The sequence below is a fragment of the Natator depressus genome, chromosome 7 (assembly GCF_965152275.1).
Source record: "Natator depressus isolate rNatDep1 chromosome 7, rNatDep2.hap1, whole genome shotgun sequence".
In the NCBI taxonomy this organism is placed as follows: Eukaryota; Metazoa; Chordata; order Testudines; family Cheloniidae; genus Natator; species Natator depressus.
Genome location: NC_134240.1, coordinates 10,185,711 through 10,210,904, shown reverse-complemented (window position 1 = coordinate 10,210,904; position 25,194 = coordinate 10,185,711). Strand labels below are relative to the sequence as shown.

At 41.7% G+C, this 25,194-nt stretch overlaps 1 protein-coding gene across 11 annotated transcripts in view; it reads left to right on the top strand.

Annotated features, from left to right (window-relative positions):
- Positions 1 to 25,194, top strand: part of FOXP1 (forkhead box P1) — a 494,830-nt gene that overhangs the window by 234,652 nt on the left and 234,984 nt on the right. Inside the window, exon 1 of one of the 11 annotated variants that reach the window (XM_074957485.1) lies at positions 13,559 to 13,650. The exons of 9 other annotated variants lie outside the window; for them this stretch is intronic. The gene's annotated coding sequence lies outside the window, so the exon portion shown is untranslated. Of the gene's footprint in view, positions 1 to 13,558; positions 13,651 to 14,866; positions 14,884 to 25,194 lie in introns of those variants that run through there. One more of the 11 variants, XM_074957486.1, reaches the window with a different exon arrangement.

The window sequence follows — 25,194 nt, the reverse complement described above, 5'->3', positions numbered from 1 at the left end:
AGGAGGAAACTCCAGTTATTAGGAAGAGGCAGGTAACAGTAATGGAAAATTTGATTTTTAGAAATATGAATAGTTGGGTTTGTGATGACCAGGAGAACCTCATGGTGAATTGCCTGCCAGGTGTGAAGGTCTCAGTCCTCTCGAGACAGCTCGACAGACTTTGTGTGCAGTGCTGGGGAGGAGCCAGTGGTCATGGTATAGAGGGACCAGTGACATATGGAAAGGTAGGAGGGAGGGTCCTGGAAGCCAAATTTAGGCTGCTATGTAAGAGATTAAAGGGCGGCCCTGGACCCTGGCAGGGTGGCCCGGCCCTGTGGTCCCTGGGGAGGACCCGGGCGGGGCGGCCCGGCTCGGACATGTGGCAACTGGGGTGCCCCTCCCCGAATCTGGGTGGAGCAGAATGGAGCTGTAGGGTCTGGGGGAGGGGCACCTGTCCTGTGGTCCCAGCCCCGGAGCTGCCACGGCAGGGAGAGGTGCCTGTCCCCAGAGCGCTCTCCCTGCTGTAGCCCCAGAGCCCTCATCCCCCGCTGGAGCCTTCATACCCCTGCACCCCAACCCTCTGCCCTAGTCCTGAGCGCCCTCCCACACTCTGAAGCCCTCGGTCCCACACCCACCACCTGAATTTTGTCATGTGTGCTAATATGAAGGTGATATGTCATGCATCACCTCCATATTGGTGCACCTAACAAAAATTCATTCTGCACATGGTTGGGAAAAATCAGAGGGAACACTGTGGGGGAGTGGCACTGTATGTGAAAGGAAGCAGAGTCAAATATAGCAAAAATCTTAAATGAATCACAGTACCATAGAATCTCTATGAACAAAAATTCCATTCTTGAACAGTAAGAGTATAGCTGTAAGAATATACTACTGATCACCTGACCAGGGTGGTGACAGTGATTGTGAACTGCTCAGGGAGATCAGAAAGTCTACAAAACAGAAAACCCAATAATAATGGGGGATTTCAGCTATCCCCATATTGACTGGGAACATGCCCCCTCAGGGCAGGATGTAAAGATAAAATTTCTAGATACCATTAATGACGGCTTCTTGGAGCAGCAGGTCATGGATCCCATAAGGGGAAAGGCAATTCTTGATTTAGTTCTAATGGTGCACAGGAGCTGGCCCAAGAGGTCAATATAGCTGAACTGCTTGGTAATATTGACCATAATGTAACTAAATTTAACATCCTTGTAGGGGTGAAAACACCAAGGAAACCCACCACAGTAGCATTTAACTTCAGAAAGGGGAGCTATACAAAAGCAAGGATGCTAGTTCAATTGAAATTAAAAGGAACAGTCACAAGAGTGAAATGCCTGCAAGCTGCATGGAAACTTTTAAAAAACATCACAATAGAGACTCCAACTGAATGTATATCCCAAATTAAAAACAACCCCCCCCCAAAAAACAAAACAAAACAAAACAAAACAAAACAGGAGGAGTACCAAAAAATGGCACCATGGCTAAACAGAGTAAAAGAGGTGGTTAGAGACAAAGACATCCAGTTTTTAAAATAAATCAAATCTTGCTGGGGAAAATAGAAAAAAACACAAACTCTGGCAAGTCAAGTGTAAGAGTATAATTAGGCAGCTCAAAAAAGAATTTGAGGAGCAACTAGCAAAAGATTCAAAAACTAACAGCAAAATTTTTTTTTACATACATGAGAAGCAGGAAGCCTGCCAAACAATCAGTGGGGCCACTGGATGACTGAGGTGCTAAAGGAGAACTGATGGAAGATCAGGCTGTTGCAGAGAAGCTAAATGAATTCTTTGCATTGGTCTTCGCTGCAGAGGATGTGAGGGAGATTTCCACACCTGAGCCATTCTTTTTAGGTGACAAATCTGAGAAGCTGTCCCAGATTGAGGTTGTCAGTAAGGGAGGTTTTGGAACAAAACAATGCATTAATTATTAAACAATAATAATACCAGGACCAGATGGTATTCACCCAAGAGTTCTGAAGGAACTAAAATATGAAATTGCAGAACTACTAACCTTGGTATGTAACCTCTCTCTTAAATCAACCTCTGCACCAGCCTACTAGAGGGTAGCTAATGGAACACCTATTTTTAAAAAAAAGGCTCCAGAGGCAATCCTGGAAATTACAGACCAGTAAGTCTAACTTCAATAACAGGCAAATTGGTTGAAACTATAGGAAAGAACAGAATTATCAGATACATAGATGACCACAATATGTTGGGGAGGAGTCAACACTGCTTTTGTAAAGGAAAATCATGCCTCACCAAGCTATTATAATTCTTTGAGGGGGTCAACAACCATGTCGACTAGGGTGATCCAGTGGATATAGTGTACTTGAGAACGCCTTTGCAAGGTCCCTCACAAAGGCTCTTAACCAAAGTAAGGAGTCATGGGATCAGAGGGTAGGTCCTCTCATGGATCAATATCTGGTTAAAAGATGGGAAACAAAGGGTATGAATAAATGGTCAGTTTTCACAGTGGAGAGGGGTAAATAGCAGGGTCCCCCAAAGGTCTGTGCTGGGACTAGTGCTGTTCAACATATTCATAAATGATCTGGAAAAAGGAGTAAACAGTGAGGTGTCAAAGTCTGCAGATGGTACAAAATTACTCAAGATAGTTGAGTCCAAAGCAGATTGCAAAGAGTGACAAAGGGATCTCACAAAACTGGGTGACTGGTCAACAAAATGGTTGATGAACTTCAGTGTTGATAAATGCAAAGTAATGAACATTGGAAAACATAATCCCAACTACACATACAAAATGTTGGGGTGTAAATTAGCTGTTACCACTCAAGAAAGAGATCTTGGAGTCATTGTGGATAGTTCTCTGAAAACATCTGCTTAATGTGCAGCAGCAGTCAAGAAAGCGAATGTTAGGAACCATTAGAAAAAGGATAGATAATAAGACAGAATATATCATCATGCCATGATATAAATCCATGATACGCCCACACCTTGAATACTGCATGCAATTCTGGTCGCCCCAGCTCAAAAAAGATATCTTAAGAGTTGAAAAACGTAAGAGGCTACAAACATGATGAGGGGGATGAAACAGCTTCTGTATGAGGAGAGATTTAAAAGTCTGGGGCTGTTCAGCCTGGAAAAGGGATGACTGAGGTCAGGTATGATAGAAGTCTATAAAATCATGAGTGAGATGGAGAAAGTGAATAAGGAAGTATTATTTACCCCTTCACATAATACACGAACGAGGGGTCACCCAGTGAAATTAATAGGCAGTAGGTTTAAAAGAAACAGAAGGACGTACTTGTTCACACAGCCAAACTGTGGAACTCATTGCCACTCGATGTTGCAAAGGCCAAAAGTATAACTGGGTTCAAAAAAGAATTAGATAAGTTCATGGAAGATAGGTCTGTTCGTATCTGTTAGCCAAGATGGCCAGGGATGCAACCCCATGCTCTGTGTATCCCTGAACCAGTAGTTCTCAACCTTTCCAGACTGCTGTACCCCTTTCAGGACTCTGAAGCCTAAGTCTCTCCCCCCGCACCCCCTCCACCCCGGAGTTGAATGATGTAATTTAGCTGCATGGGGCCCCCTGTCCCTGGGCAGTTGCCCTGCTTGCCACCCACTAATGCTGCCCCTACACTTGCAACCCCCCTAAACCCATCCTGCGACCACCAGTTGAAAAACATTGATCTAGATGAGTTGTATCCCCTGGAACGGAGGTTTTCAACCTTTTTCTTTCTGAGCCCCCTACTCCCCCCAACATGCTATAAAAACTCCATGGCCCACCTGTGCCACAGTAACTGGTTTTCTGCATATAAAAGCCAGGGTCAGTGTTAGGGGGTAGCAAGCAGGGCAATTACCTGGGGCCCCATTCCACAGGGGCCTCCACGAAGCTACGTTGCTCAGGCTTCAGCTTCAACCCCGGGTGGCGGGGCTCAGGGACCTGGGCTTTATCCCCATGCAGTGGGGCTTTGGCTTTCTGCCCTGTGCCCCAGTGAGTCTAATGCTGGCCCTGCTTGGAGGCCCCCCTGAAACCTACTTGAGACCCCTAGCAGGCCCCGGGCCCCTGGTTGAGAACTGCTGCCCTGTAGGACCTCTGCGTACTTCCAGAGGTATGCATACCCTAGCTGAGAATCACTGCCCTAAACCCCTGACTGCCAGAAGCAGGGTCTGGATGATGGGATGGATCACTTGCTAAATTGCCCCTGTTCCCTTCACACACTCTGAAGCGTCTGGCACGGGCCACTGTTGGGAGACAGGATACTGGGATAGACGGATCATTGGTCTGACCCAGTATGGCTGTTCTTTTGTTTAGAATTGCTAGTCTATTCAGAAAACATTTTCTTACATAGTCAGTCATTTGTTGTTAGCAGACACAATTTTTTTAAATGGTTTTATGTGGAATTTCTTTGCCTTACAACAAAGGGCCTGATCCCACTCCAGTTGAAGTCCGTGGCAAACCTCACAGTGACTCCAAGAAAACTTAAGATCAGTCCCATAATAATTTGTTTGGTTTCTTTTGCTCCTAGAAAGCACTTATCCTCTGCCTACAAATGATTTAAATGCCAATTGCCCTATGGCACATGACCATCTAGTTTAGGCTAAAACCTGGGCTTTTTCAAAATATAGTTTGGTGCCATCTCCCCACGTTGGCTAAAACATATTTAAAAACCTTATTGGCTGGAACCATGTGCAGACTGAGTTGAAATACGGTTTCTAATCTCTGTTTCCAACCCAGCCCAGATGAGGCCACTATAAACTAGCATATTATAGGCCAAAACCATTCGAAATAGTTGGTGTGGGGAATAGGGATGGTGTAGTTGGGAGAAAAAAAAAAAGGCATATAAATTAAGCCAGGTGTAAAGGACAACTAAAAGTATAGCCAGAAGCCAAGGTAATGTTTGGTATCTGACTGTACTATGCAGGAGTAGCTACGTCAGGACGTTTCCATATTCTGCAACACTTTATTATTAATAGCATTTTTTATTTCTAGCATGGTAGCACCTAATAACCCCCCAAAAAAACTGGGTCCCATTGTACTAGGGACTGTAAAACCGCCCCCCCCCCCAAACAACAAAGATAATCCCTGTCCCGGGGAGTTTTCCCCAACTAATCAGCATTTGCAGGGAAAATAATTTCCACTCCTCAACCGTATTTCCTTATGAATTTGCAACATGGCTGGACTTTTTCCTCTTTTCCTAGACTCTTGTGTCTCGAAACATCTAAAATTATCAAAACAATTGCAGTGGGGGAAGGAAGAGAGGAAGGGCAGATCACAACTGATGTGAGCCTGTGGTAGCTGTCCTCTATCTCGGTGCTCCAATTTTGTTGCGTCTTTAAGACGCAATTCCTAATGGTATCGAGACTTCTTGGTAGTTCAGGGGAAATTTCAGCAGTGGGCATGTTTGGTATATGCGGCTCCTCCCTTCCCCATGCCATATTCTTTGTGTGTGTGTGTGTGTTTGTGCGCATGCACTTTCAAGGGTTTCATTGCACTTAATTAACTAATGTGTTTGAAAGACACTCCTAGCTCTGTTTCACTTGGCAGGTGTGTCCACTTGGTGAGTCCTTCCAAGTTCATTTGGAGTTGGACTTGCCACTTCTCTTGCACTTACAGCTATTTGTAAGATATGGACAGGGCGGATAGGTTACAGTTTATGCAACTGTGGATTGCTCTAACACAGCATTTGACATTGGTATGGTGCCTCTCATCTCAAGGAGATCATAAAATAACTTTATACACTGTACAACCTTATTGATATGCACACAGCCTTTAGGATGGAGTGGGGTTCAGGTAACGGTGGTGTGTTGCACTGAAGCACTAGAAGGTCACATTGTGGCCAGGAATACGAGGGCAAGATCCTACTGTTACAAAAAGTGCCATGGGATCTGTAATAATAATTTCTTCTCTGGCGTCTTTCATTCATGGATCATAGTGCTCTGAAAAGAAATAATGAATTAAGCTTCACAACACCCTTGTGAGGTTGTATTTTCTCCACTTAACAGATGGAGAAACTGAGGCACACAGAGGTTGACTGACTTGCTCAAAATCACACAGAAACTCTCAGGAAGAGATGGGAGTAGATCCCAGGGGTGAAATCCTGGCTCCATTTGACATCAGTGGCAAAACTCCCACTGCCTTCAGTGAGGCCAGAATTTCACCCTAGATTTCTAGACTCTGTGTGCTGAAGGTTAAAATCTTGTAGTTAAGGCACAAGTCCACACACTGTGGATGGGAACTTAACTTTTAAGGTGTCATATGAAAGATCATCACAAAGTAAATGGCATGAAACTTAATTTATCTCCTCATACACATGAAGAGCTAAGTCGACCTGATGGGATCTGTGGTTTGAGGGAGTCTAGGTATTTAAAACGTGATGCTTAGGCTACTAAACCATCCCCTGCAGCTTTCCTTGCTGCATAAGATATGAAGAAATCTCCTGTCCTGCAAAAACAGATATTAAATTGGATACTCTTTCACCCTTCCTTGATAAGACTTGCTGTGGAGATATGCAGGGAAATGGAATGCTGCTTTGGAAGAAAATATATTTGAACGTAACATAAAAATGGGTGAGATAGGAGGATTTTCGGTGGTTGGTAGCAGTACCCTCCTCAGTGAGTTACTGAAAATGCAGCTTTTCCTGTAGTTTTTGTGCTAGATTGTGAATAAACATGGTGGTGATTTCATGAAGCATTTGGTGTCTCACTGTAAGATGGTCAAGAGTGACTTTTAAATCACCCAAATGAAATATTGTATTATCATGAACAGTACTATCTAACTGTTAAGTATGCCACCGGTTATCATAAGAACAGGTTCCTTCAGAGCTCTCTCCAGCCAAAAATGTTCTTTGCATGTGTTGGGGGCACAGAGTGTTCATGAGGCCTCACAGCCCTACACCCACAAATACTCCAACTGGGAATGTCATTGTGGGTTGTTCCTACTACTCATGGTGTACGACTACATGGCCTTTAGCAACAATATCACGGGGCGATTCTGCTGAGCTCAGGGGAGCTCTTTGAAATCTTTATATAGGGTGCGTTCTGAGTTGATTGACAAGCAACAGAGCAAGGGAGTTTTGAAGAGGAAATTGGGATTGGCAAAAATTCTACATACAGTCACATGGCTCAAGGCTGTAGTATCCTCAAGTAAATGTGGGAAGCCTATCAAATAACTTTTTCACATGGGGGGAAAAACAATGTATTTTCCTCCCAAACCTCATTCTGAGGAATGCCTGAACCATTTTGCAAAATTTTTCCCCAAAATATTCAGCCTGAGGCATACAACTTTGGCATTGAAAATTTCAGCCCAAAGATGCTCAAAATTATAAGCAGCTGAGAACCGAGACTCAGAATCTTGGGTTCAATTCCAGGCTCAGGAGGGAAGTTTGCTCTAGTGGACACAGATTCTTCTGACCATTCTACCTAGGTTTGACTCCCTTCTGCCCCATCGCCTCCAACCTGTCCCTGACCCAGTCCTGTCTCTTCCCCATCCCCTAGTTTCTTCTCCCACTCACAAATTTTACTTGTCTACCTCAGACTCTACTCCACAGGTTTATAGCTCTAGTCCCTGTCTTTTTGCCCAGCCATTCTTAGTCCCCTCCTGCTACCTCCTCCGGCTCTCTGTCCAAGTCCCAATCACATTCCCACTTCCAGTCTTTATCCCTCTCCACACCCAGTTCCAAACTCCTTGATCAGCATGTGCCGCTTTCGCCTCCTCATCTGGTCTGTCTTTTCTCCCCCTTCCCCAGACGCTCCCAGTCCTAGTCTCCTTCCCCAGGTTCCTTATCCAATCTCAGTCTTCCAAACAATCTCCCCTTTCCTGGCTCCTTCTCCCAGGCTCTTTGCCTGGTGAGTTCCAGTTCTTCCCCCATACTGATCCCCGTTCTTACTCTCCACATCCAGCCAGTCCCATTCCCTTGGGTCCAGTCTCATTGCCCCCTTCCCACTCGGTTTCCCTTAGCAGCTTCCAGTGTCAGTCTCGCTCCCAGCTCATGGAAAACTTCAGCCCAAATGGTTAACTTTGGCAAAGTTATAAGTAAGCCTAAGATTATGTCACGGAGGTCATAGAATCTGTGACTTCCAGAGACCGCTGTGACATTTTCTGCTTCAACCCCTGGGCAGTGGGGCTGGAGCCAGTCAGCCAGTGGGGGCCCTGGAGCTCTCAGCCACTGTGGGTGGAGGGGCCCCCCACAACTCCCAGCCACTGGCCCCGGAGCTCTGAGCTAAAGCGGGGAGACCCTGCACCTCCAAGCCACTGGTCTTGGAGCTTTGAGCTGTGGTGGGGGGACCCCAGAGCTCTCAGCCATGGGCCCTGGAGCTCTGGCTGTGGGTAGCGGGGAATCCCCGTGACTCCGAGCTGCCGCGGCCAGCCGGGGGGAACCCCAGCGCTCTCAGGCACGATGGGTGGTAGGGGACCCTGAATTTCTGAACTGCCACGGATGCCTGGAGGACCCTGGAGCTGCAGCAGCAGTGGGTGCTGGACCACCGCCACACCCCGCGTGCGCACGCGCACACACACACGCATTTTGTCACAATTATTTTTAATAAATGTCAGGGACAGGTCACAGGCTTCTGTGAATTTTTGTTTATTGCCCGTGACCTGTCTGTGACTTTTTTACTAAAAATAACCGTGACAAAAATCTTAACCTTAGTTATAAGTGAATAAAAACAGGTCTTATAATGGGAAGCATCAGACAACCTTAATGTTACCAGCACCGCCTATAATGCAAACCACACACGCAGCGAGGGAGTGTGGGTATGTCTAAAGAGAGAAAGTGCACGACATACATGTGTATAATAATAAAGTAATGTTACATTGTAATTCCATATGTAATGGAAGTCTTTCCCCTCACATCAGAGTCAGGAGGCCCCAACCCTGTCAAGGATTATCTGCTTTGATGCCACTCTGATATAAAACTGGTCTGGGGCAAGAAGAGAATGACGGGAAGGTTTTTCTTTTCCTTTTTAAATGATGGCAAATGACATGATACAGAGTTGCAGACAGTTATACTGCTGCAGTGATCCCCCACTCCTGAGAGCTGAATTTCCTCAAATTGGTTCCACAGCACTTTCAAGGTGTGTAATAAATGCCAATGTTCCATGCTGCTGTTACTGCATGACCATGTCAGGTGGTCGACCTTCACCAGTTTAGGGGAGAGAAATTTTGTGCAGATTGTTAAATCCAGGGTGAATACTTGCAGTTGTGTTTGTTGTTTAACGCTCTTATGTATTTCCGTATTAATTAATATAATTAAGTTGTTACAGCTGTGCATTGGTTCTCCTGCATTCACCCATTGTCAAGGAGCCTCCATTTGACAGCTGTAAGTATTTACAGCATAGAGCAATGGGCCTTGCAGTCATTTCTCCACATCAATAGTAATCTTAACTCTTCCTCCTAAACTGAAACATTCATTAAACTTTTATCTCAATAGGAAAGCTTCGTGTTTTCTTGACAGAACAGATTCTGAGGCAACTAATTTATTACCACAATTTAAGAAACAGACGTCTGTCTGACACGTGCGATGTAGTTCAATAGGTCGCTAGTGACATCATACTTAAAAACATACTTAAAAACTATCCTCACACACTGTGCATTTTGGGTAGAAGCTTTTTATTTATAGTTGGTCATTACAATTGAGATCAAATATTTACTTTCACGTCAGATTAGGTTAAAATGTGAATCTGAAAGCGAAATTTCTGTAACCACGATACGTTTTGAAAAGTGTGCTACTCATATGTGGCTGTTTTATAGAAATTATGTGAAAACATGATAGGCCAAATGGTATAATCATTTAATTTATTAGTTTTTCACTCCTGGAGCCCTACCTTCACAACTGGTTCCAGTCACAAGGGGGAAAAGATTTTGATTTCTTCTTGGCCCCAATTGGCATTTTATCCTCATCCTGGGACAGCTGTGTGTTTTAACCCATTTAGGGAGTCTCTGATTGGGATAGGCTAGCACGGGGCTAGCTGGGATGTTTTCAAGGCAGGAATTCAGGCGAATTGGCACAGTTGTGTTGGGAAGCACATACACTACTCAGCATCTAGCACAGTGGTGTTCTTGTCCATGAATGGGGCTCCTGTGTGCTATGGTAATACAACAAGTAGTAATGAATGATCATATACTGACTAGCTTTCATGAGAACTAAAGTTCATACCAATTCACCCCTAAATTAAAAATAAAAATACAGGCAAATTATATTGATTTTTGGGTGGTAGGAGCACTAGTGCTTTCAAGACATTAAGATTGGTGTTGGCCTTTCATTGGACCAGATTCTGAACAATCTTTTCCTAGAGTAAGGTGCCAATCAATGGGAATTAAGGCATCTGAACCTGGTCCATTGTAAACAGCATGGGAGGACAACTTCTATAGGGAAAATGTATAGAAAGTGGCATACTAAGTTGCACTCTAGCATGACTTCTAAATCACATGCAGTGCACTCTGTCATAAAGCACAGCAGGCATGTCTTAAAAGGGAAAACAAATGTGTGCGGCAGAAACAGGCGATCCCTGCGGAGAATCTTGCATTGTGGTGGATGTCAATATGTGTGCCATACACCATGAACAGTCTGAGCACTTCGCCGTCTGCAATGAGACCTACTCTCCAACAGCAGGCTCTGTGAGCTTGAAAGGTTAAAATCGGACATGTCCAATGTAAAGCAGGGTTGCTGCAGACAGTATTAACTTGCATTGGTTTTTTGTGTTTCTGAGGTTGGTTACACTAGTTTGACAGGATCTAGAGTACCTGCTGATTTCCTAGTTTCCTCCCACCTCCCTGCATGCCACACCCTCTTTGTGGTGTCTGTGGATCCGTTGCAAATGTTGTGTGTGCAGCGGCTGCTTCTTTGGGTATAGTGTCATGTCACATAATTATATTGAGCCAGCACTAGGGATTTTTCAGGCACTATTAGAAGTTAATTGCAACACAGCAGCAACCCCACCATGTCTCTATACTGTCTTAGAGAGACAAGGTGGTTGAGGTAATATTGTTTATTGGACTAACATCTGTTGGTGAGAGAGAGAAGCTTTTCAGTTTATCAGGAGAAGTCGGTCCAATAAAAGATATCACCTCACCTACCTGGCCCCTCTAATATCTTGGGACTGACATGGTTGCAACAATACCTCATACATCTTTACAATTTGTTATTCTTTAGCTGCTTTTTTACTGTTCACCATCTCACCTGCAAAACACTTCTGTGCACTCTCTCTTCCCATCCTGCTGGCATCTTCTCACCTGGCCTCTGATGGCAAGTAGACCTTCTCATAGCCACCGTCAACAGCATTCTAGGAGTCAGATGGCAAAGGTGGTGAAAGAGTATTGATACTGGAACTTTTCCCATACCCACCTTCTCTGCAAAATAGCCCGTGATGCATCAGGTTTCCCCCTTCAGTAGTGTGTGATTTTAAAACTGCATTTTCAGTGTGGGTTTCCAGCACAGTAGTGCCAAATGCTACAACACCAGGTGACATAATACTCTTTTTCTCTGTTTTGGGAAAGAAAAAAATACTCCACAACCATTTGCAATGGAGCTGCTGTTTAATAACTGTAATGAAAATGATTTTTGAACAAATCATATATAATAAGTTTGCTGTATTGCACAGTATTCTTTCTAAATATTAGATTTTTTTTCAGATCCTACTGCTAAGATCACTGTCCTATTTCAATTTTTATTGAAACAAATAAACCCAATAAAAACATTTATGCTGAGAGCTGAAGCTCCACAATAAAAAAAAAATCACTGTGTTGAATTCATTGATTTATTTATTTACTTCAACTGGAAAATTGAGTATTGTGTTAATGTATTTTATAAGAATCACACTGCTCGATGAAATGGCTAATTTATTTTAGCGTATACATAAATAGCTAGCAATTTTCAGTGAGACAGGCTAATGAAAATGATGCTATGAAATTGTCTAGGCTATGAGGAGTGATGGAGTCAAGTTATTATTGGTTGAGTGCTAAGACGTAGTGAACTGGCCATCATGTCTTTGAACTTTTGAACTGCTACTTGTTTGTGTGATTTATTGATTTTGATATCTCTGTGTTAAGTTCGACTTTTTTTCTTTGAAGAGGCAGCACAGATAAAGTATCTTATGCTGTGTAATTTTATAGTTGCTTGGGTTAAAAAAATTGTTAAAGAATTTTAAGGTTCCATATGTTGAGAGAGAGAGAGAGAGAGAGAAGTGTATATGTCGTTAGAAGTCAACGCTAAGTGTGGTTTGGCAATACAAGTGCGTATTGTATTTGTAAGGGAAATCTGCCTGTGTTCTAAATTGTATGTATAATTTCATACCAACTTTATTTCCCCTATCTACCTTAGCCTCCTCCCACCCCACCAATCTATTTTATCATCCTGCTGCCTGGTACAGGGAAAGCATCCGTGATCTCTTTTGTCAGCTTCTTTTCAGAGGAGCACTGCATTTTTCCCATTGTTCAGCAACTGATGTTGACTGGTAGTGCAAAACACTTAAACAAGCTCATGTTGGTTTGCTTTGCAGGACAGCCACTCTAAAGAGCGGCCTCTTACCTAATTCATGAAGACATGGAAACTTGTTTCATATTACAGCTGTGACTCCCTGCCCAAGCTGGCTACTACTACTGAGACTTAACACACATTGTACATCAGTAGTTCTCTTCACATGCTAATCCTTTAGTGTGGTGAGATACTGAGCTTGCCGTTCTTGGCAATTCATTTAGTATCTAGAATTGAAGTATGAAAATAACATTGCTTGGTCTAAAGTATTTTTTGTACTTCAGAACTCTTATCCTGACTGTGGCTGCGTAGGAACCTTTACATGGCAAGCACTTCGAGCTCTGTTTCTGATTGAACAGAATAATCTGACACCTGCATTTTGCAATTTGATTCAAGTGCTTTATCCTGCATTTTCAGAGCTTTAAAACCAGCGAACTTGCAGGACTTGGCACAACTAGCCTCTCCAGTTAGTGACTTTGCAAAATGTGGTTGGACTTCACTAATCCACTTATTTTCTGCTTTAAAATATACATTTGAAACCATATTTTTAGCATCCAAATGTCTTCCATAATTCAGCTGGAGGTCTCAGAAGTCTAGGTGTGTATTTTTCATGATTAAACTTGACATGTCTTCATTTAGATGTTAAATAGCTTTTTTTCCCTGTGACTAAAAACATTCTCAAAAATCTCGCAGTGAGAAATTTGGAAGCTAGGAACACTTTTTTTTTTTTTATCCTCCTTTTTTCTTTAAAGAAGGCTTGTTTAAACTAGAAAACAAAACTAGTGGGAAGGCTAAAAACAGGACTGACACCAACACCATTAGCTGAAAAAAAAAATTTCCATTTCATTGCAACTATGTTATTGTTTACTTTACCATACACATCCTAATATGGTTACCTCCCTGTCAAAGCGGCCGAGCCAGGGGCTGAGGGGCCCCCTCAGGGAGAAGCTTCTAACTGCTTCTCAGACAATAAGAAACAAACGGCACAACTCCACAAAAGGCTTCCCGGAAAATAAGTGTCAAATAAATCCTAAAGAACTCTTCCTTCTGACACACAGCTCTGTATATGTAAACCTGCTTTATACCATGCTGCCCAAACTGAGCTGCGTTTGTTTGGAAATGTAAGCCACTGTTTTTTGCAATTCATGTGAGGGCTGTGGATTAATTCCTTGAGACATATCTTTGCATACGCCTTTCATGAGTTATGTTTGCCGGAGCCTTTTACTAGGAACATTAAGGTAAGAATGTTGATTTAGCTCGGGACCTTTGTCACTCAAACTAATGCTCATCAGTGGTATAGACATTGTAAAGAAATGCTGCTTAGATCTCTCAGACCCTGTCCTAAACAGTGATGTGTTATGTCTCTTAATTATCATGCCTGGATTCTAAATATGCCATTAGTTGTAGATGTTGATGGAACAGAGGTGCACTCCCTCCAGTGTAAACAGTGCTGTAAATACTCGCTTGGTGCTACCAATTGTCAGCTAGAACAGTTTCTTTAGAGGCTTTTCTGTTATTTCTTCTTCTCTAGTTGTGGTTTGTCTGAACCCTCTTGGTTATTCCAAAATCCTCATGGTCTTGAGGCTTGCCAGTTATTATCTGCAACACCAGAACAAAGGTAGGTTGTTAAACTGTGTGCTCCGGGGGAGGGACAAGTTATTTTTGGAGGGTTGTCTTCCTAGTGCATGACTGGTTGACCTAAAAGGAGAAAAAAATCCTCCATGAGTCTAGGAATGAGAGAGCGTACACTGTAACAGCTTTATGTAGGGTAGTTTATTTTTATGTAACTTAAAGAAGCAGCATCCTTTTTGATTTCTTCCTGTAGTATGCTCTGTTATTTCCAGAGAATCTACATTGTTAAAGTATTTTAATCTGTGTAGTCCATTTGATTTAAAAAATGTTCCATTGTGGCATCTATGATTTTTGTAGTTGACGTTTCTTTTGGTAGCTGTGATTTTCTGTTGAAATTCTAAATAAGGTTTCATAGGGATGACAAGAGAATGGGTATTTTTACACAAGGATTTCAACTTTTTGGTTGGCATAATTTTAAGGTATGGTAGCCTTTTCTGTGACTGTCCAAGTGCTTTAATGCCCTGAACAGAGTTATGTTATTTTTTTAAACTGTTTGTCATGTTTGGTTTTGAGTCTGTATGTTACTCAGACTAAGTGGGTGTTTTCTGCAGACTAAACTCTCTTAGCTGGCTGTGTACTTTTGTACATCTTTGGAAATTAAAAAATAGTATAATAAACACCCTAACAAGGATCACTTTGTACATTGTTCTGTTCCGAGGAGTCTTAAAAGCCTATCCACTTTTATTCTGGAAAATATAGAGAGCAAATTCATAACTTAGTGCAAGAGCAAATGAAGTCCTGGTGCGTAGATAGTAAGTTACATAACACCTTGCATAAAATATACATTTTTTGATCTTGGGAATGGACGCTGCATTTGTAGGTACAACTATCAAACAGAGGTGAGTCTGTCCAGGAGCACTTTTACTTCAACCTGTTTTATGCAGCATTATTCTCTTTCATTAGTTCTAACAGGATTTAAAAGGCTAACAGCCTCCTCCTAAATAAAGCATCATTCTAAAATTATTTTAAATACCTGTTGTATGCTTGGTTACTGAATGGTTTTTTCCCCCTCCTCTAATTATATGGTCCCTCTGGATTCTCATGGAAGTCTCGCTTCTGTAGCAAAACTGGATGGCTAAGATTTAAAAATATGTATATATTATTTCTTGCACATTCCTACTGATTTCTTTCCTCTGCTGTTTGTTTATTTTTCCATTGAAGTATGCAGCCTAACCTGTGCTAATCTGAAGCTCTCTTTAAAATATAAAACCAAGTCATTTAACATAAACTTTGTGCTCCAAAACTTTCTATCCTAGAATGCTAGGAATGATTATTTTTTAATTAAAAGGTAATAGTAAACATCAATAAGTATATTTTAAAAACCTAAGTATATTGTTTGAAACACATTTATATTTTTTGCTTTTTGAGCCTGGGGGTGGGCGTGGAGTGGGGGCTAGGAATTAGTAGCCTTTAATTAGATGTGGAGATATTCACATTTTACAGGGATTTATGTTAGAACATGGAATGGCGGGTGGCTTGTTTCCTCATTATGAATACTCCCTGCACATAATGAGGTTCATCATTAGTTGATGGAGTGAATTTGCCCTAGCTCTACCTTGAAAGGCACATAATTTACATACTACTTCAGAGCTTAGGCTTTAATGGATTCCTCGATGAATAAAATGAAAAGCTACTTTCTTTAAATTTTTGAACACTGTTTTGATAATACGGTTTTAATAAGACATTCAATTTGCTTCTTAAGTATATTTGAAAGTGCATTCCCAATTGTAGCACAAAATATATTTTTTCTGTTGTTTTGTATATACTTAGTAATACATAGTCAAGTATAACAGTGTAAATGTATGGGGGGGGCATGAAGGGTTTATTTTGTTTTATATGTGCTACATTCCCCTGGCACTGCTGCTGTGCAATTATGGCCTTGTACAATGAAGATTATTACCAAAATCAAGTGCAAGAAAGCTTACCTGTAATATTTTAATAACATGTAGTGTGCTTCCTCATGCATTAAAATTCATTTTGTATGAAAATTTATTTTTACTGCATATTTACCGTATACATTTGCAGTGATTGATCTATAGAAATGTGTTACTGACTGTCAGGATGACTTTGACAAAACCAGTAGTCCCACCTCCCTATTTATTTTAATGAGAGGAAGACAGCAAAAACTTCTCTAGTACAGTTCCTCCTCTGAAACTGCTGTGTTAATATGATTAGATTAGAATAAATTGAATTGTAGACTGCCTAGTATGCTATCATGTCATCAGTTCACTAGAGTACTGGTCTACAGTATAGAGTTAGCAGGAAATGATTTTCTTTTCTTTTCTTTTCTTTTCTTTTTTCTTCCCCTTTTCCTATTTAGATGAGGGGGGAAACAGCATAACGCTCAGCAAGTTTGCAATACTGAAGTCTTTGAAACAAGCAAAGGGAGTTTATGTAACAGCATGTTGCTGAACATGTCTTTTGCTTGTGGCAGGCTGGTCACCCTTGTGGTGTTATCAACAGTTCATGCTGACACTGAAAGTGGAAAGCGGGTTTCTCTACTTTGTCAGTTGCAGCAGAGGAGTATAAATATGAGTGGAAGGCTTGTTTTGATAGAATGTTTTATTACCTGAAAACGAGGAGCATATATTAACATTAATAGAATAGTCTGTGCCATTCTTTTTTAGATAATTTACCTCAGCTGCAGACCTGTCTGCTTCAAAGTCTTTCTCTGTTCTAAAACATATATTTGTTTAGGGAGTTTTCATTGAAGTGTACATGACAATTACAGCTGTTCATTAACAAAATTGGGTATTTGTTTTAAACTTTAACCAATCACTTTGATATGCTAATTATGGTGTAATTTAATTTGAGCCCTGTAATGATGATGCCGTTATTATGGACATAAATGATGCAGTTAAGCTGAGAGTAATCTCATTTGCATACTGTACATGCTAGTAAATTAAGCCCTTTCTTCGACTGCTTCAGCTTTAATTTTCCACTTCTTTTCACACAGCATCTTTTCAGCCACTCTCTTATAAGCCCACTTTGTAATAGTGCTGATGACTGTTTGATGTGGAGAGTTGCTGCACCACAATAATGCAAGACACAAGATGTAACATTTGAAGGATTCATTATCTTACTGAGTGTTCCTTTAAGAAGCTGAGAATAACAGGGGATGGAAGTGTCTTCTCTGTTGAACATTACAGGTTTTCTGATCAACAAAATGGGTTTTTTGGTAAACCCTCATATAAAAAGTACCTTGACAAACCCCTACAATATTTTACAGTAACAGTCCTAAGCACTACAGTAATCTTATTGTCAAATGTAGTGTATTGGACCATTACTGTAGAATATTGTAGGGTAGTGCAGTGTTGTAGAAAAGTCACCCAAGTACAACAATGTGCAACATAATGGAGATATTAGCACACTAGATAATCCCTAAAATTAAGCATATGGTGTGAAAGAGCTTCCTATATGATTGGTAGTAATTTTAGAATGGAAATCTGAGTGGCTCAATCTCTGTCATCCTACTTTATTCATTACTTTTGCCTTCTGTGCATCTCATGTGAATTAAATTTTATATTTGAAATTAATTTCAAAAAGTTATATTAGTTACATATATACCTAATTTGCATGCTTCTTAATGTTGTTAAAATGCTTGATTTAATTGAACAAAAAGCCACTAAAACCAAACAAAAATAAAATGGCAACATTTATATGCTGATTTGAGTTGGTTTAATACTTTCCAATTTATGATATAACTGAGCTAAAATATTCTCACAGCAATGTGGCACTCTGAGAAATAACCTGGAATGAACAGGGCTTTTGATTCTTGCTCTTTTTGTAACTACTCACTTTTATGGTTAGCTATTTTCATTGTTAAATGCCTGTGGAAATAGTCTATCACTAGATTTTGGAGACAGCTGGCGAGTCTTCAAAAGCCACTGGTGTGTGGGGTGACCAAAGCTAACTAAAGATCATTATTAAATCTTTGCAGTCCTTTTCTTGAACAGGGTCCCATGACCAAAAACAGTTTGTGCTGTTCACAAACATGCAAGTTAGTCACTTCCTGGGTGACTAGTGTAAAAACTGTAGACTACCAAGGCATACTGCTCCCTATGTCCTCCACCCTTTATGGAACACAGCAAACAAATGGGAAGTTCTGTATTTGCCAACTGTCCGATATTTAATGAGACTTCAGTTTTTATGGTTTTCCTGCACTTTGTCTCACTTCCATGTGTCTCCCATATGCTTTCCGTGCCAGTTTTGTTGCCAGCAGTTGTCCTATGGGGGACTACTGTTCTAATACTCTGACAGTCTGAATTTACTGACAGCAGCGGTGGATCTGTCTGTGTGTGATCTAACTGCCCCCCCCCCCCCCCCGTCGGGTTGGGTCCCCGCTCTGGTACGAAGCTGACAATCGTTCCCAGCCAAGTGGCTTGGGTGTTTTTGTATGTGTGCGCGTGCGCATCTGTAGAGCCTGTGGTGTGGGGTTCCCCTCTTAATCTGTAGTTTGTTTTCCTATCTCGAGTTAGGTTGATTGTGTTTGATAGCTTCCTCATTCTGCAATGTAATGTTCTTTTTCTTTTGGTTTAGGAAGGTCTCATGCAATACAGCCGTCGTCTTTGTGTAGTTATTTAGGTATTTTGATTCCCTCCTCCCCCTCTATTTACAGGGATCTGGATCAAGGAAGGGTATTTACCGGGGAGTGGGGTCGTGGCAAGAAAAATCGTGTGGCACATTGCCCCATAGAACTCTGATATGGACCTTGGTCTCCATCCACAGCAAAGGATTCAAGAGGACACCAGAAAGTCAGTCCATCTCTGTGGAGAGGACTAAATTGAAACCTCTAAATGGGAGTGATCTGGCTCAACAAGGTCTCTGCTGTCTCCAGGCTTATTCTGGAATTTCAAAACTCTGTCTCCACATCAGAAACGAAGTGTGCTCATGGAAAGGAGGAAGAGGGGGAACTTCAGCTCCTGTCCAGAGCAAAGTTTTCATAGTTCCTCCCAGGGATATTTTTCCTACCTCGAAGGATATTTCTCCTCTACCTGAGCTGAGCCCTTCTTCCTCAGAGGAGGGTGAAACTTGCCATGATTCCCCTGCCGGTTGGCGTCAGAGCTCCTAGGTGCTTCTCGATTCCGTAAGAGGCCTCAGTTGCCGAAAGAACCAGGCACCAACCTTCTCAGGAAAAAGGGATTTCCATTTTCATAAAATAATCCAGACAAAGCTCACCTTGCCCACTCCAGAAGGTTGCACATACTTCAGTCCTGTTGGAAAACTCCAGATGCTGAAGTCATACTAGCTAAATCTGTCAGTAAGATCTCTTGGGCTTCCTGTGAAGAAGAGCTCTTGGTTTCCGCTCTCAGCAGCGTCCTTGTGCTCTAAGGATTCTTCTCTTAATGTAGAAAATGTAGCTATTTCCTAACGGTGCCACTGGGTACCGAGGAAAAGTTATCCTCAGCCCTTGTAGGAATACATTGCCACTCCTAAGCATCCTGGGCTACTACAGCATCTGCCAAAACATGGGCAGATGAAAGTGCATGCTGTAGTCTAAGGAGATATAAAGGAATCTCCTCTGATGCCTTTTGATGATTAACGACCATAACAATGTGACCCTTTACTCTGTAAAATTGCTCGCCTTCGTTACCAGATCTCCTGTCTGGAGGGAAAGGGATTTTCCTCCATAATGCTTTGAATGCACTGTCCTTTAAAAGATGCTGTTGTAAATGCTGCCTTAAAAGAGGTTTTAGGGAGAGACCTTCCTACTGTCTATGACCCCCTCCCCTTTCTAGGAATTTGTCATTCCATTATGGATTTTTAAAAAACAATTTATCTATGAAGAGATTCTCTCTCTACACACACACACACACACACACACACACAAAAGTTGGAAGTTGCCATACAAAGTGTGAGAGGCTAATTAGTTAAGATGAGCTATTATCATCAGGAGAAAAAAACTTTTATAGTGATAATCAGGATGGCCCATTGACAAGAAGGTGTGAGGATAAATGATCCAGCCACTCCCAGTCTCTATTCAAACCCAAGTTATTGTATCTAGTTTGCATATTAATTCAAGCTCAGCAGTTTCTCATTGGAGTCTGTTTTTGAAGCTTTTCTGTTGCAAAATTGCCACCTGTAAATCTTTTACTGAGTGGCCAGAGAGGTTGAAGTGTTCTCCGACTGGTTTTTGAATGTTATGATTCCTGATGTCAGATTTGTGTCCATTTATTCTTTTGCGTAGAGACTGTCTGGTGTGGCCAATGTACATGGCAGAGGGGCACTGCTGGCACATGATGGCATATATCACATTGGTAGAGGTGCAGGTGAACGAGCCCCTGATGGCGTGGCTAATGTGATTAGGTCCTATGATGGTGTCACTTGAATAAACATGTGGACAGAGTTGGCATCGGGCTTTGTTGCACACGCTCTCTCTCTCACACCTCAACCTGGATTTACGTTTTCAGTAAGTGTCTCCTTCCACTTCTTTCCGAAGAACAACAAACTCCATCCAACCAGCTTGGGGAAATCAAATCAGTACCAATTCACACAGCTGGCTGTGCAGTCCCTTGAAGGCTTCTGTAAAAATCAAGATTTCTTGAGGCACAGGAGGTTGGACTGTTGGGTACTAGTGGTCTTCCCAAAAAGTTATTTCTCAGAGTTTAAGAAAACTTTCCCCATTTCCAGAACAGTTTTCCCTTCGCCTCTTTCCCACACTGGACAAAAGGCCTTCATAGCAGTACATGCTTTTGGGGGAGAGCAAAGCCAGTGAACCTATCCCAGAACAACTGTTCCAGGTTGGAGGCAGTTTACTTCATACTAGACACTAAAAATATCTTGAGCATCAAGAATTGGAGACAAGAATAGTGGACTGTCTGTCATATGATGTATCAACATTTTTGAATGGAAACCATTCCCTCCCTGTTGGGCTCCTTTAAACCTACTAACATAAATAGACATACAGGACACATGTCAATTGTGCCTGTGTCTCCCAGTCAGTAAATCAACTTAATTTCAACTTTTGTCTTGACCCTTCTTCAATCTAGCATCCATTCTGTAGGTCATCAGAAATATTGGTTTAGTAGCAGCCCCGAGGCAGGATGGCCATCTCCGGAGTACGATACATAAAAGACTGGTACATGATTCTGCATGAGAACAGAACAGGTTACCATAGAGAAGCCCGTACAAGGTATGGTACTATTAGGATGCCTTATTGCCCAAGGGCTGTTACATTCAAAGAACCCTTTAAGTATTCTAAAACTTGGGTCTGGAGAATAAAAAAAAGAAGAGCTTTCTCTGTCTCTGTATATGTCACCTGGGAGCCCTGACTCATACCCAAAAGAAGACAGTCTTCCCATACCTAGAAGGGATCACAAATATTGAGATCTTATCCTGTAATAAACAAAAAAGAGAAATTGTCTAAGCCCTGGGCCCATAGTCTTCTGATATGATGTTCTTAATTCTGAATAAAATCCCCACAAGTCTTTTTCACAGCTGGATGAACCCCTGCTCGCTCTCTCTAATTTGTTCACATTTATAAAAGCATCTCTCCAGGCTGGTAGGCACTGTACAGTCATAAATAAATACGCACAAATCTCAAATCAGAAAGACCATAGAAAAGATGTCCGCACCCAGCAGAACACGCTTCTCTCCTCCAGGCCTCCTACAGAATTAGAGACACTTCTAGTTGTTCCCCAGTGATAGACAGCCCTAAACTAATGGCTCACCAGCAAATCTACCTGAGAGAATCTACCTGGTTTCTGATGTCAGCTGCTGGGCCTAGGGGATACATGCAGAGAGTAAGATAGCATTAGGCAAATAGTTTAATCAGTATTTTCAGTCTCTGAGTGCTTGGTGCAGTAGGCTGTGTCGTGTTGGAGAATAGGATGTTCAGTGTAGCTCACTGAACCAACATGGGTGTGGTGAGACCAGGAGCAATCCCTCACAGAACAAACATCCTGCCAGTGTGAGCTGTACCAGGAAAAGCAATTAGCAAGAAGGTATAAGATAAAGCAAACTCCCCCCTGCTGCCTTTTATGCCTGCACCATCACCAGCAATCCAAGGAGCAAATTCTTTTCTGGTTTGAGAGGGTGTAGTTTCTATTTCTCTCATTTACTGCTAGTCCCTGTAGAACAGCAAATTGATATAGGTGCACACCCACTGCTTGCTAAGTCACCAACGCTACTTTGCCACTTACCCCTGTTTTAATACCAATGTGCAATGCCATTTATGTTGCCATAGAATTCAGCCCTTAGTCTCCCTGACTCCAAAATAAGAAACCCCATAGATGGTCTTCTGTGAATACAAGGACGTTTTTCAAAGAACTGCAAATTCTGTAGCTATTTGGCATGTGCATATGGCGTCTTGAGGGGCATCCCTTCTAGGAACCTATCAGAGGCCAAATTCTCCTCTCAGGTATGTTGCAGTAAATCATGAGTAGCTCCACTGAATTCAGTGGAATATTCTGGACTTACACCAGTATTTAAAATACTGTCAAAGAACCCACAGGTCATACGACTTCTCTTCATGCACCTTGTGTCCCAATATGAGCGCACCTCTCTCCCCCTCTTCCCCACCACCCACCTTGAAGTTGAGCTTGGTTTGTGAGCAGGTCCTCCTGTGCAAAACAAAACTTGCCTCAACTGAGTCTTGTCCATTTCCTTCCACTCCTGTAAAATAAATAAATGAAATTAAAAATAGCACCTCTCTTGACAATTAAAAAACCTCCTACGACTTGCATGGGAATATATTTTGAAGCTCTGCTGCAATTTGGGCCATACCTTGGATCCAAAACAAGAATTATTTTGCAAATTAAGATGAAATCTAAAAGGCTTTCAAGACTAACCCTCCAGCAGTGCTGAGCATCTTGAATTGGCCATCTTGTTTCTTTCCTCCTACTGGGAAAACTCGTATCTGAGACCATTTACCATTACTATTGTATGTGCCAAAACAGATGGATGTCACGCACCAGTATCTGCTTTAGAAGGCAAACTTTGGTCTGTATGGATGCACCAGCAAGGTGGAATAGTAGCTGGATAAATCAGAAATGGATGTGAAAAAATGATGAGGTCTTCCCTGTAATGGAAAGAGTTTATATCATTTGTAAAACATTGAGTATATAGGCAGGCAGAGTGAACTAGTGGAAAGCTAAATTGATGCCCCCCCCCCCCCCAAAAAAAAATCTGAGTCCATGGAGTTTCTATGGGAAGAGAAAACCCTTATCTTGGAGCTTTCTTGGAGTCAATGACTTCCTTCATATGAGATTTAGAAGCGCAAGATGACCGTATAAATATGCTTAAATATCATAGGATTTTGATCAAAGGGTCAACTATGAGTAATAAAATAGGAAATACAATTATTGCTACTATTTCAGATCACAGTGCCTAAGAGAATCTGAGCAGTCAGGAAAAATAGACTTAACATTTGGAGAAGAAGAAAAAAATTCCCAGATCCGAGCCTGTTGCTCCATAGAGGAGAGAACAGATTGAAGAAAGGAAATCTTTCCTGGAAGACAGCCTTGTATTCAGTGATTGTATTGCAAAAGTAAAGCCTACTTTTGGGGGACTAGCTAATTCACTATTAACTAAAATCAGAAGGGAAAATTAATCAGATGCATTTGCACAAGACAAAGCCAGAGTTGGGTTAGAAATTGCACTTATAAAAATGATCAGCATAGAAGCTATGCTTGCTGTTCAGTTTTGTCATGTCTGGCTAGGTTGTGCTTCACTGCACCCCTCCATCCACCTAACAAACTGTGGGCAGACATTTGTAGGGTAGGTAGGGGGTGAGGCTACATGACAGTGACGCTCTACTTTTTGATACTCGTCAAATGAGTTTTATATAAGACGTAAATGGTATGGTAGCTTTAAGTTCGAGGGGACATATTTTAGTCCCTAACAAGATATTTGTGTATTTTGACACTCAGCTGGCTCTTTATTTAATATATTAAAGACTCCTTTTGTTTAAAAAAAATGGCACCAGGTCTGGATGATAGTCTTCTCTGTGTACTTCAGAATTCCTACAGACAGGCCTGGACAAACTAAGAACCAGGTACCCTCAGGGGCCAAGTTTTGGCATTCACTGTCCTTGGAGGGAGGGATGGTACCCATTAATCCTGTAATCGCCAGATTCCTCAAGGTAGCATCTTGTATCCTCCCACTTTTAAATCCTCACTTTTAAATTGGAGCTTGAATAGTCTCTTCAAAGGCTATGTAAACCCTACTTCAAACCCGTCATCCCTCATTTTCTGGTAGTTATTACCTTGGGCAGGAGGTGGGTGAAATGGCTGTCCTTTCCTGTTCTCCCTCATCTCTTTTAAGTATAGTCTGGTTTCTTGAATAAAGTGGTATCTTCCTCCTGAGCCTCAGTTCCTGTCCCAGAACTGAAAGAGAGAGGTCCTAGCAGGATGGCACTCAATCAAATTCTCCATCATATGATTGCACGTTGCAGAAGCACACAAAGCTGCAGCAGTAGAATGCTCAGCTGAGCTCGAAGATTATTCCTTCTGTGTCATGGAAGAGAAGGAAAACCTCACTGGAAGAACTCAGCAAACTCTTCAACCAGATCACATCATAGGTGTTTCCTACCTGCTGATTGTGTCCTGTGGCCTGGTTACATCAGCACAAACACCTATCTAGGGCAAGAGTAGTTGGGACAGTCCCCTGCATGTTCATAAGAAACTCTTAAGACTCACCAGTTTGGGATCCTCCTGGGAATACCTAAAATATATCTAGTTGTTTAGTGTCAGATATATAAATATTAAGCTGTATAGGAAGAAAAACTCACATCCAGGGATCTCCAAAGACACACGAGTCCAGCTATGCATGTGCTTAAAGTTGAGCATGTGCTTAATTTTTTAGCATCTCTGTGTCCCTGTCGCTCCACATATACATTAGGAATAATATATTCTTCTTCTACTTCAGGGTTGTTGTGGTGATGCTTAAATTCATGTTTGTCAGGCACTTTCAGTCCCTCAGATGTAAGGCATTATATAAGTACTAAGTATTATTATTTTGATTATTATTTTTAGCTTGTAGGGCAATGGTTCTCCTTTCCCACTATATGTTAAAATGCTAGTCATGTTTCAGTGGAGCATCACACCTGAAGGCTACAGGTTTGGTAACTCACTTAAGTGAACTTTGACAACACAAAGTTGTTGAACTAAAAACAAACAAAACAAAAAAACCCCAACCCAAAAAACCAACAA